General features: G+C 44.0%; 1 long non-coding RNA gene across 1 annotated transcript in view; it reads right to left on the bottom strand.

Annotated features, from left to right (window-relative positions):
* Window positions 1-1,769: 1,769 nt before the first annotated feature.
* Window positions 1,770-9,834, bottom strand: part of LOC108448805 — a 78,187-nt gene continuing 70,122 nt past the window's right edge. Inside the window, exons 2-3 of the long non-coding RNA XR_001864832.1 lie at window positions 5,532-6,190; window positions 1,770-2,887 (exon numbers count right to left, since the gene is read on the bottom strand). This is a non-coding gene — a long non-coding RNA (uncharacterized LOC108448805). The remainder of the gene's footprint in view (window positions 2,888-5,531; window positions 6,191-9,834) is intronic.

Here is a 9,834-nt window from a genome sequence, read left to right as displayed (position 1 = left end):
ACCTAAAATGTTTTCTGTGCATTGGCATCTGTCCTTGGGTGCTGCTTTCTTCTCTGAGGAAACTGCTCACTTTTCTTCAGGAAACAGAAGCATCCCAAGGACATTCTAATTTCTGGTAACAGAGGTTTTGCATGGACTAAAAAAAGGCATAGCCGTCATGGCTTACTTACAGGCTTGGGAGGAGGGTTTGGCAGGGATAAAATCTCTGCAAAAAGTCTTTTGGAAGCGACCCTTCCTCTCTGTGCTGCTGACAGTCTTGGCACTGTCCAGATCACGACTCTTGGCTGTATCCCAAGTTTCTCCTGGATGCACTTATTGAATCTCCTCCCCTTATTTTCCCCAGTGTGTTTGGAAGACAAAGCCACACAATGGGGTTTAGTGAAAGAGTTTCATTTTCTACCCCGAGTGCTAGTTCCCGGGAGGGGGTGGAAAAAAACGACTCCACCCTTTAATTATGATTAGTTGCTGCCTTTCAGTTTTGATGACCTAGTCTTGATGCCACACTTTCTAGAGCTCAGTGGTGGGCCGTAATCAGTTCTGGCCAGGCCTCTTGGCAAATGCATCAGCACAGTGTCTTCTTGGAAGATTTTTTCCTTTTTGCAATTTATCAGGAGCTGTGGACATACTTCCAAGCCTTCTGTTGGTCGAGTGGTGCATATGTGTAGTATGAGGTATGTTTGTGTGATTATAGTAAGTTAGTATATACCTAAAAAACAAAGGTGTAATAAGATTAGTAAATTTTAAGGTGAAGTATCCAGTCTCAGTTTTGAGGAGAACATATTCCCTGAGAATCTGTAAGGATCTGGCATGCTCAATAAAGCGCCTTCAAAGTACATAAATGAAATGGTATCTGTATCTTGGACAAGAGAATCTATTTTTAGACATGATGTTTTGACATTCTTTCTGCACATTGATGCTTCGTGGTTCCTGAAGAGAAACTCGTCAATCTGTGGTGACAATTATATGGGAAACCTCACAGGAAGCAGATTGTAAGAAAAGAGTATATGGATTAGTGATTTGAGATGCAGAAAAGCATAGGGGAAGCAGCTAAGCTGGATCCTTGAAGAGTGTGATTTATTTAAATATCAGTTGACAGGATCACAGAGGACAAATCCAGGATGATATTGCTCTTAATGAAAGTTGCCTGAACATATCCCATCAGCGTGTTTGACACTGGGCAAGGGAAAGCTGTGAATGGGAAACTTGCTCTGCAGCCGGTTCAGTGCAGATCCTTTGTGAAGACAACAGCTGCTCAGCTGGATGGGTGGGTAGATGGAGGGAGGGATTCAACCAGTTCCCAAAGCTCCAGGTGTGCCTGCTGAAACTCTCTCTAGAGGGAGAATATCTCGGTGTTGGGGCAACCTTGAATATGGTTTTGGAGTCCTACATCCACACATAGCCAAACAATACTGCTCGATAAAGGTGACTTGTCAAAGCACGTTGCATTTTCACCTTTGTAAGACCATTATTTCCAGCTGAACCTGTCTAAAATAAATAAAAATTAGTAAATCCCAGATCCATGTAATCTATTCTTGAAACGTAATGGAACCTCATCAGTAATGTCTGGTAATTTGCTATCAGCTTGGTCAAGGACAGCCAAATTACTTAATTACATGTAACAGTTATTCTGTAAAGACTCAGGGAAACACAGATAAACGTAACTAATCCCTCTTTATTTATTCCCTGCAAACAAAAGCCTAAGGGTATCTGGAGAGGGGAAAAAAAATTTAAAAAAAAAAAAAAAAAAAAAAAAGAGCTGTGCACCCAGTGCCGATCCCAGTGCCGATCCCAGTCCTGATCCCAGTGCCGATCCCAGTGCCGATCGCAGTCCTGATCCCAGTCCTGACCCCATTCTCCCTCCCAGTGCCGCTCCCAGTGCCGATCCCGCGCCGCTCCCAGTGCCGCTCCAGGTGCTGCTCCCACTCCCGCTCCCAGTCCCTCTCCCGCTCCGCCTGTGCCTGGGAGCTGTAGCACGGGAAGGCTCATGGGTGTTTTGAAGCGAAGGGCCAAAGGAAAGCTCTGCCAACCTCATGTTCTACTCGTAGAAGACACAAGGAAAGTCCCCCCGGAGTACCCCCATTGCTCCTGACCACTTTAGCTGGCTGACTGGATGGATGGATAGACAGAGGGAGAGAGTCGACCAGTTCCCATAGCTCCATCCAGCTGTAGGTGTGCCTGCTGAAACTATCTCCAGTGGAAGCATACCTGTGTGTGTGTTGGGGCAACCTTGAAAACTGTCTTGGAGTCCTATATCCACAGTAGCCACATGCTGAACATCCACTGTTTCCTAGCTTCACTGCCAAAGCTGCTTCTCTTTACTTGAGAATAAAATATGATTGCAATCAGGAGAGACAAAACTTCAGGTGACTTGGCACTTTTCTTCCTTGGGTGACTGTATTTCTCTAGGTGATGTCTTTCCTTTTAAAGAAAATCATCATAACAGCAATTTGTGGGATATAGGGTCTGTGCTCTTCACATTAAAACAAGAGGAGTTTTCATTGAACTGCTACTGATCAGGATTAAAAGATCATACCACTGAAGTTGCCTACACTTCATTCTGCAGCCATCTCTGGTTTGTATCTTGGCAACCTCACCTTTCCCCTGGGGCAAGATCTGTGATTCCTGAAGTTACAACAGGTGACCCATGCTTCATATCATGCTCTCTCCATGGAAAAAATGTCTTATGAGCAGTGGGTGGTGATCTTTGATGCTGGTTACTATCCAAATACTGAAAGGATCTTCAGGTTGAAGGGAAGCTTGTGGAATGCCCAAGAAAGCCTTACCTCTGCAGTGGGTGAGGGAAGACTCTCAGCTCTCAGTCCTCTTCTTGGTTATGAACACAGGTAACTCCTCCTTGATGGACACACTCTTAAGTTCCCTTTACAGACTACAGGAACAAAAAAAGACACAAAACAATGAGTGTGCTGGGTGCTAAATGTTAGAATATAATCACAGCAAAAAAAAAAAAAAAAAAAGGAGAGAGAAAAAAAGCAAGAAAAGTCAAAGCAGCCCCTCTGGAGAAAAAAAGAACCAAACGAGAGACTATAATAAATTCTGACCAAGAGATAAAAAAGAATTTCCTTCCTAAAACACATGCAAGACAAGAAATAAAGAAAAAGGCAGCCTGATTATATTAACCAAGTATTAACACCCCTGGCTAAAGAAACCCTGCAAAAAGGAAGGATTAACATTTTCAATAAAGGGGACCAGATATTGCAGTGCTAATCACCAGTGCTCTCCGCTGACAGAAGAATAGAAAATAATGTTCTTAACAGTGTGAAAGAGAACAGGAGGTACACAGGCAAAGAATCAGAGGTTGCTGCTGGTAAATGACAACTTGGTTAGAAAAAGGCACCACAAATAGGGGAAGTCTCTGCAAGAAATAGTAACTATGCAAATTGTCCCAGCAAATTGTCTCCTCTGTGTCGGGCTGAGCTGCAGTTCTGCTGTGCATGTCGAGGAAAGGGCTTTAGCACTAAACATCGAGGCCATGTTTTGCATCACGACTTTCTAGTCACCATTTTTTGAAAAATAGACCCCTAAATGTCCTATACATTGTATAATCTTGCAAACAGCATACAGATTTACTGAGTAGCTCTGTAGAGTAATGCCTTGTGTTTTTGTGCTGCCTGTCATTACAGTAGCAGCCTGCCTGTTACATTAAGGTGCCTGTGGAAAGACAGGGAATTATGTTGTGTGATTTAGTGTAAAGAGACAACAACAACTGAGTCTGCTTGAAGACTTTACAACTGAGTCTGCTTGAAGTTGTTATTCAGCATCGGCCTCTAGAAGCCAAGCAGGACGGGGCTATGCCCATCCCTACAGAACAGGTATTATAGGTAAGGAAATACTGGGCAGGGATCTCTGCTAGGAAGGAGGGCTGAAGGAGGTGAGGAGGGTGGCTGAAGGCTTTAGGCTTCTTCCTGCTGCCACCCTTGTTAGCACTGCATTTCTCTGTGATAGCCAATGGCACCCAGACACTTTGGATATCCGGAGCTATGGGTGCATGTGCACTTTGTGCTGCTTGGGTGCTGTAGAGCTGATGTGGCTCTATGTATGCATTAAGTTTGGTATCACACAGCGTGTGATCAAACCTGTGTCTCCTTCCAAAAGCCTCCTCAGAGAAATGTAGTTCTTATGCATCCCATTATGAGAAAGCTTGGGTTCAGATAAAATGCATCATTTCTGGCTGCCATAGAATTGGAGCTATAGGTTATTTTTAACCTCTTTCATGAGATGATAAAATACTGGGGATTTTGGGGATAAAATACTGGGGTTTTGCTCTTCCCTGTTTTCATGCAACACTCCAGTACAACCGGGACCTGTGAGAGCTTCCATTATATGATATGATTGAATATAACCAAGAATCCTCTTGCTCCCTACCCTAAAATGCCTGCAGAGCCAATTAACATTCACGCCGTACACAGGTAGCATTTTGTCCGTTTCTGAATGACAGTTCTTTGGAGAACAATGCAGATACACACAGTATTAGATTCCACCACATTTACAGACTCAAGGAGAAAATTGTCCTCTCTTGAGACTTCCAGGGCATTTAGGCAGGCAGAATTTAATTACGGACAGTGTATAAGGATGTTCTCTGAGCTTCTTGGAACAAGAACGAAGAAGCGGTAGCAGGACCAGGAGCACAGGCAACCCACAGGTTTACTCAGAGGGCTCCTTCCCAAGTTTGCTGAATCATGAACAACTCTGACGCAGGGAATTCTCTCCCTGGTGCTTGTTTCAGTCTGTGCTGTGTTAGGGTACAGAGCTCTGGTTTACAATGTGTTTTTATTTGGCTGGGGGTGAAAGGTTCTCAGTTTTAAGTATCTTTTTCCCCCCATTAACCCATACAGTGCCACGGAGTCCACTCTATTATCAAAATTTTATTCCTGGATCCAGCGTCAGGTTTCTCTGAAGTTTCCTCAGGGGCCCTTCAGTTCATGAGAACACTGTTACCAAGAGATTAAATGAATTAAAAATTGATGACTGTTCTGTACTGAATGTCTTGCAGTCAAGGATATTTAAACAGATAGGAGGGAGGGTGGAGGGAAGATTGTTTGCCAGAGTATTTTTTCCCGTTTTTAAATAATAGCTTTATGGGGACAGGGAGGAAGATAGGGAAGGGTGGAGCAGGCAGAGTATCTGCTGGTTCTGGGTAAGGAAATTCCTCTTATAAATGCAATACTGAGAAAAAATAGAGTGCTCTAAGAGAGGCACTTTGCCTAAACAACACAGAAAGCACCCGGAGAGAGATCAGAGAATTTTGCAAATTAATGTCGTTTGAACCCAAATCCTGTCCTGGCAGGGCTGGGCACTTTCATAAAGGATGCTCCCCATGTGAGTTCCTTACAGCTTCTGGGGATGGAGTGGAACACAGCCCAGTGCCATGATGGTGGCCCACTGTGGCTGCTTCATAGAAGGGCAGAGTGCAAGGCAGAATGAGCAGAAGAGCCATTTGTCCCAATCTACCCAGATTTAGAGTTAGCCAAGATTCAGTGCTGCTGTAGTCCCTGTTGGCCATGGGCTCTTACCTGGGCTGTCTCATGGTTTTTTTATACCATCCGGTGTGATGTTTCCTGAGATGGGAGCGTGCGTGTGTTTGGCAGATGTTTGTGCCTCTGTTTTCCCCAGTGCTGCTGCTGGAGGTGCATGGAGAAGTGATTGGCCCTGAGTCCTGGCCATTCAAAGAGAGTTTCAGGTCCAGGTCTGCTTTAAGTTTATGAGGCTGTTATGGTTCACATGATATCATGTTCACAGTTCAGCTCTTCAAACCAAGACCAAAGTTCCAAAAAGTTCTGGTGACTACGGTTCATTTGTCTTCTGATTCCCAGCTGGAGACAATTTTAAAAGAGGTGTCCTTTACAGTGTCTGCTCTGAACTCGTTGGGCACCTTTAAAGGTATCATGATCTGAGTACTCCAAAGCACTTCTCTTTTCTAAGAATGATGCTTGAACTCCATCTGCACCCCTAACTTCACCTCAGAAGCTCAGAAGATGCTGTAATGCACAGAAGGTAAAATGTTCATAGATGAAGACAATTTAATCCTGATGGATCAGAACTGCTAGCGAAGAGGTGTAAAACTGATTTATGTGCACCATCTTTCTGCCTTTATTCCACATAGAACACCAGTAACTTTTGGCATCATTCCAGTCTGGATTGGTGATTGAGTGGCCTTCTTCCCTGTCCTTACCTGCAAAAAAATAACAGCCCTGAGTCAGTGTCAGTAGTAACAGAGAACCAGTCAAGCAGAAGAGGGTATTTTGTGTGCTGTGAATTTCCATGCTTTAAGGTACATCAGCTATGAATATGAGATTGGATTTCAAGTTCAGAAATACAGATACATGGAAAAAACTCCATAGTCCACTGGGTAAAATCCACAAATCCACTGAGCAAACTGCTACAGGCTCTCCATGTGTGCCTGGAGAGGGAGAGAGAGAACAGGAAAAAGTGAAGGAGAGCACTGAAGAGCACCTTGTTTACCATGTTTGGAATATAAGTCCAAACAAATGACAAAACCTGTAACATCCAGTCTTGACTCAGAGATGAATGAATGCCTCAATAGATCCTTAGAGTAAAACAGCATTAGATCCTTCCTTGTATGATTCAATATATTGGCTAACTCATTAAAATGAATGGTCTCAGTGACCACCCAAGTTGTAGTTTTCTTGTTTCTTTAGAAACTAATAATTTCCTCAGAATTTAAAAACCATTTCATTCTGAAAAGTAGTTATTACACATTCATGTGAGCTAATACTATTGTGGACCATCTTAGTTGTATTAAAACCACAGTCATTCAGATTTCGAAATGTAATTGACCCACTTAAAGAACAACAGTTGTGAATTTATTTTTCATTCTAGTTTTGCCCCATGAAATCAGCCTGTTTTCTTTAGAGAAGAATGAAGAAGGAAATCCTCAAATACATGGATATAATTGTCTTCATTAAAAGCTGGCTGAAAAGACTTTATCCTGTGGGATCTACTCTCTGTCTCTCTGAGGTAAGTTCCCATGTATTTTTAATGGGAAACCTATTACCAATCAAACCTGTATTCTTGCACTGATACATGAAAGTGGATGTTCTGTACTGTTTCATCGTGCTGGGTCTCCTGGGAAGAACAGCTCATTATGGCGTCAACTGTCCCTGCCCTTTGCAGAAAGCCCCACCAAGGTCATATCAAGAGGTGATGGATAAAGGCAAGCTTTAACCCTTGACCTTGACTTTCCTGGTGCTGAGTGTTAATAAATCTACATTTAGGGGTAGATGTTTTCTCCCAGCTGCTTTTTGTTTGGGAAAGGGGGTGACATGCTGTCGCACAACAGGTTGCATTTCCTAGGGCAGTGCTTGTGCGTCCCTAGCACAGGGCCCCACACCCACCATGGAAGGATGGCTGTGAACAGGGCTTAGGTGTGTGATGGGGTTTAAACCACATTATAGTCTGAGATGTCTGGATATATGGGCTCTCTTATTTTCACCAGGAAAACAACAAGGTTTCTGTTCTTTCTGCTGGAGCATAGGTGAGGCTGAAATGTTTGCCTCTGTCATTGTTTTCAGCATGTTGTTTGAAGTGACCTTCAAGTGGCTAAAACCTTTTAAAAGGGTCCCCTCCTTATCTTATCCATGGGAAACCAGCACTGATGAATACCTGGAAGAAACAATTCCTTTGAAAGCTTTCAAAACTACAGGGATATCAGGAGCAGTCTTCTGCTCTCTTTTTCAGCAGCCTCTTGCCAGGTGACCAGAATGCTTTTCCCAAAGTTGTTCAGTGCCATAGCTTTACGTGTCCAGGAAGGAGCAACTCCAGCAAAGGCGAGGCCTCTCTCCTCTTGTCTGCCTTTCTTCCTCTGTTACTCTGCTTAATTTTCTCCAAATGCTCAGTCTTCCTTTTTTTTTTTTTTTTTTTTTTTTTTTCCCCATTCCCGTCCCATTTCCCTCAGCTCTCTTCAGTGAACAGCAGCAGGCTTACTCCATCCTCTGCATCATTTTTCCTAGGAGCTGTAATGCTGCTGGCTCTTATGTTTCCCAGTGGGGAAAAGGGCCATTTGGGACACACCTCAACACAGATTAGAGAATGAGGAAATTAATGTCCTGGGCTGATGCAGTGTGCTTCCAAACACTTGGTTTCTTTTCTGATGAGAAGTATTGCCCTAAAACTTCCAGTGCATGAAAGCTGCCCGTGCTAAGTGAGGTGGAAAAATTAGCTCCTGCATAGAGCTACTCTCAATGGCTCAGGGCATTTAAGTGCTGTTCATCTTCCAGGGAAGTTAAATTGCTCTGTTCCTTGTGTCCAATTAGCTCTATAATCAACTTAGCAGGACGTGGAGCAGGAGTGTGCTGAGATGGGGTATAGTCATTTTGTCAGAGGATATATTCAGATTGATCCCAAATCGGGGCAAGGACCCATGAGGGGATCTTGGAACAAAGGGCAGAGATTACACCGAGCTACTTGGAGCCTTTACAGAACTGGAGGAGGGGGAGGAGGGAGTGCTTTCTGCACACTGGAAAAGAAATACCAGAAATGTCAGAATTACCAAGCCCAGAAGTCAATGGCACAAATGTTTGGGTTTTATTAATTCGATGTAAACATTCCAGATTGCTGTAAAAAATAAGCAGCCAGCAATAGCAACGAGAGGTGAGCTTTAGAAGTACCAGGGTTAGCAGATAATTGCAATTGGCTCTAGTATTGTTCCCTCTTGGCCTTTCTATGCAGCAAAGCTTTGTCCCGTGACTCTGCAATTTGTTTAAACTCCTCTATTGCCAGAAATTAATTTAGCTGTATCTTTTTGGGTTTCTGATTCTACACAGGATAAATAGCTGGAATGGAACCTTTACCCCTTCTAAACCTCACAGTTTGTGCAAACAAGTTAGAGGAACAATTCACAGCCCTGCTGTTAATCAGCCAGCACTTTGGAAAAGTGAGATCTTTCAGCACAGCTCCTTTGAAGTGGGCACCAGTCCAACATTTACTTGCATGACTGGCCAAGGTGACAACTGATGTCAGAACAGTTCAATGTGACACAACCCTTTTGCATCCAGGGCAGGCTCTCTGAGACATCACTACTCTGTCTTTGCATAAATATTTCTGACAAATGTCCATTTGCTCCTTGGATGAGTTCTATCAAGCCCTGGCATATAGTGCAGAGATCAAAACAAAGGCCACATGAGTATGTCAGCAATCCATAAACCAGAGAAGCAAGAAAGGCCAAGAAGGAAATATAAAGACCTTCCTCCAATGAGGCAACTGAAGCTGCACTATGTTTTTCTCAGCATTCAGAGTAATCTGTAGAGCAAGGAGGCAGAAAACAAGATGGAGTGGGAATAAGCAGAACAAAAATTGCCTTCTGGTGGCAGATGATATAAAAGCACAGCATTAAGTGTACACCCAAAGTGTGTGCTGCCATTCAATGGGACCTTGATAGGCTGGAGAGTTGAGCGGGGAGCAACCCAGTGAGGTCCAACAAGGGCAAGTGTAGGATCCTGCATGTGGGGAGGAATAACCCCAAATACCAGTACAGGCTGCGGACTGACCTGCCGGAGAGCAGCTCTGTGGAGAAGGACATGGAAGTCTTGGGGGATGACAAGTTGACCATGAGCTGGCAGTGTGTCCTTGCAGCCAGAAGGGCCAGTGGGATCCTGGCGTGCATCAGGAAGAGTGTGGCCAGCAGGCTGAGGAAGGTGATCCTGCCCCTCTACTCAGCCCTAGTGAGGTCACATATGGAGTGCTGTGTCCAGTTCTGGGCTTCTCAGCACAAGAGAGACAAGGAGCTACTGGAGAGAGTCCAGCAGGGACCACAAAGGTGATTTGGGGTCTGAAGCATCTCTCTCATGAGGAGAGCCT

The sequence above is a fragment of the Corvus brachyrhynchos genome, unplaced genomic scaffold, assembly GCF_000691975.1.
Source record: "Corvus brachyrhynchos isolate BGI_N302 unplaced genomic scaffold, ASM69197v1 scaffold87, whole genome shotgun sequence".
Lineage (NCBI taxonomy): Eukaryota > Metazoa > Chordata > Aves > Passeriformes > Corvidae > Corvus > Corvus brachyrhynchos.
Note: the sequence above shows the minus strand (reverse complement) of the source record. Positions and strands in the feature narration are given on the sequence as shown.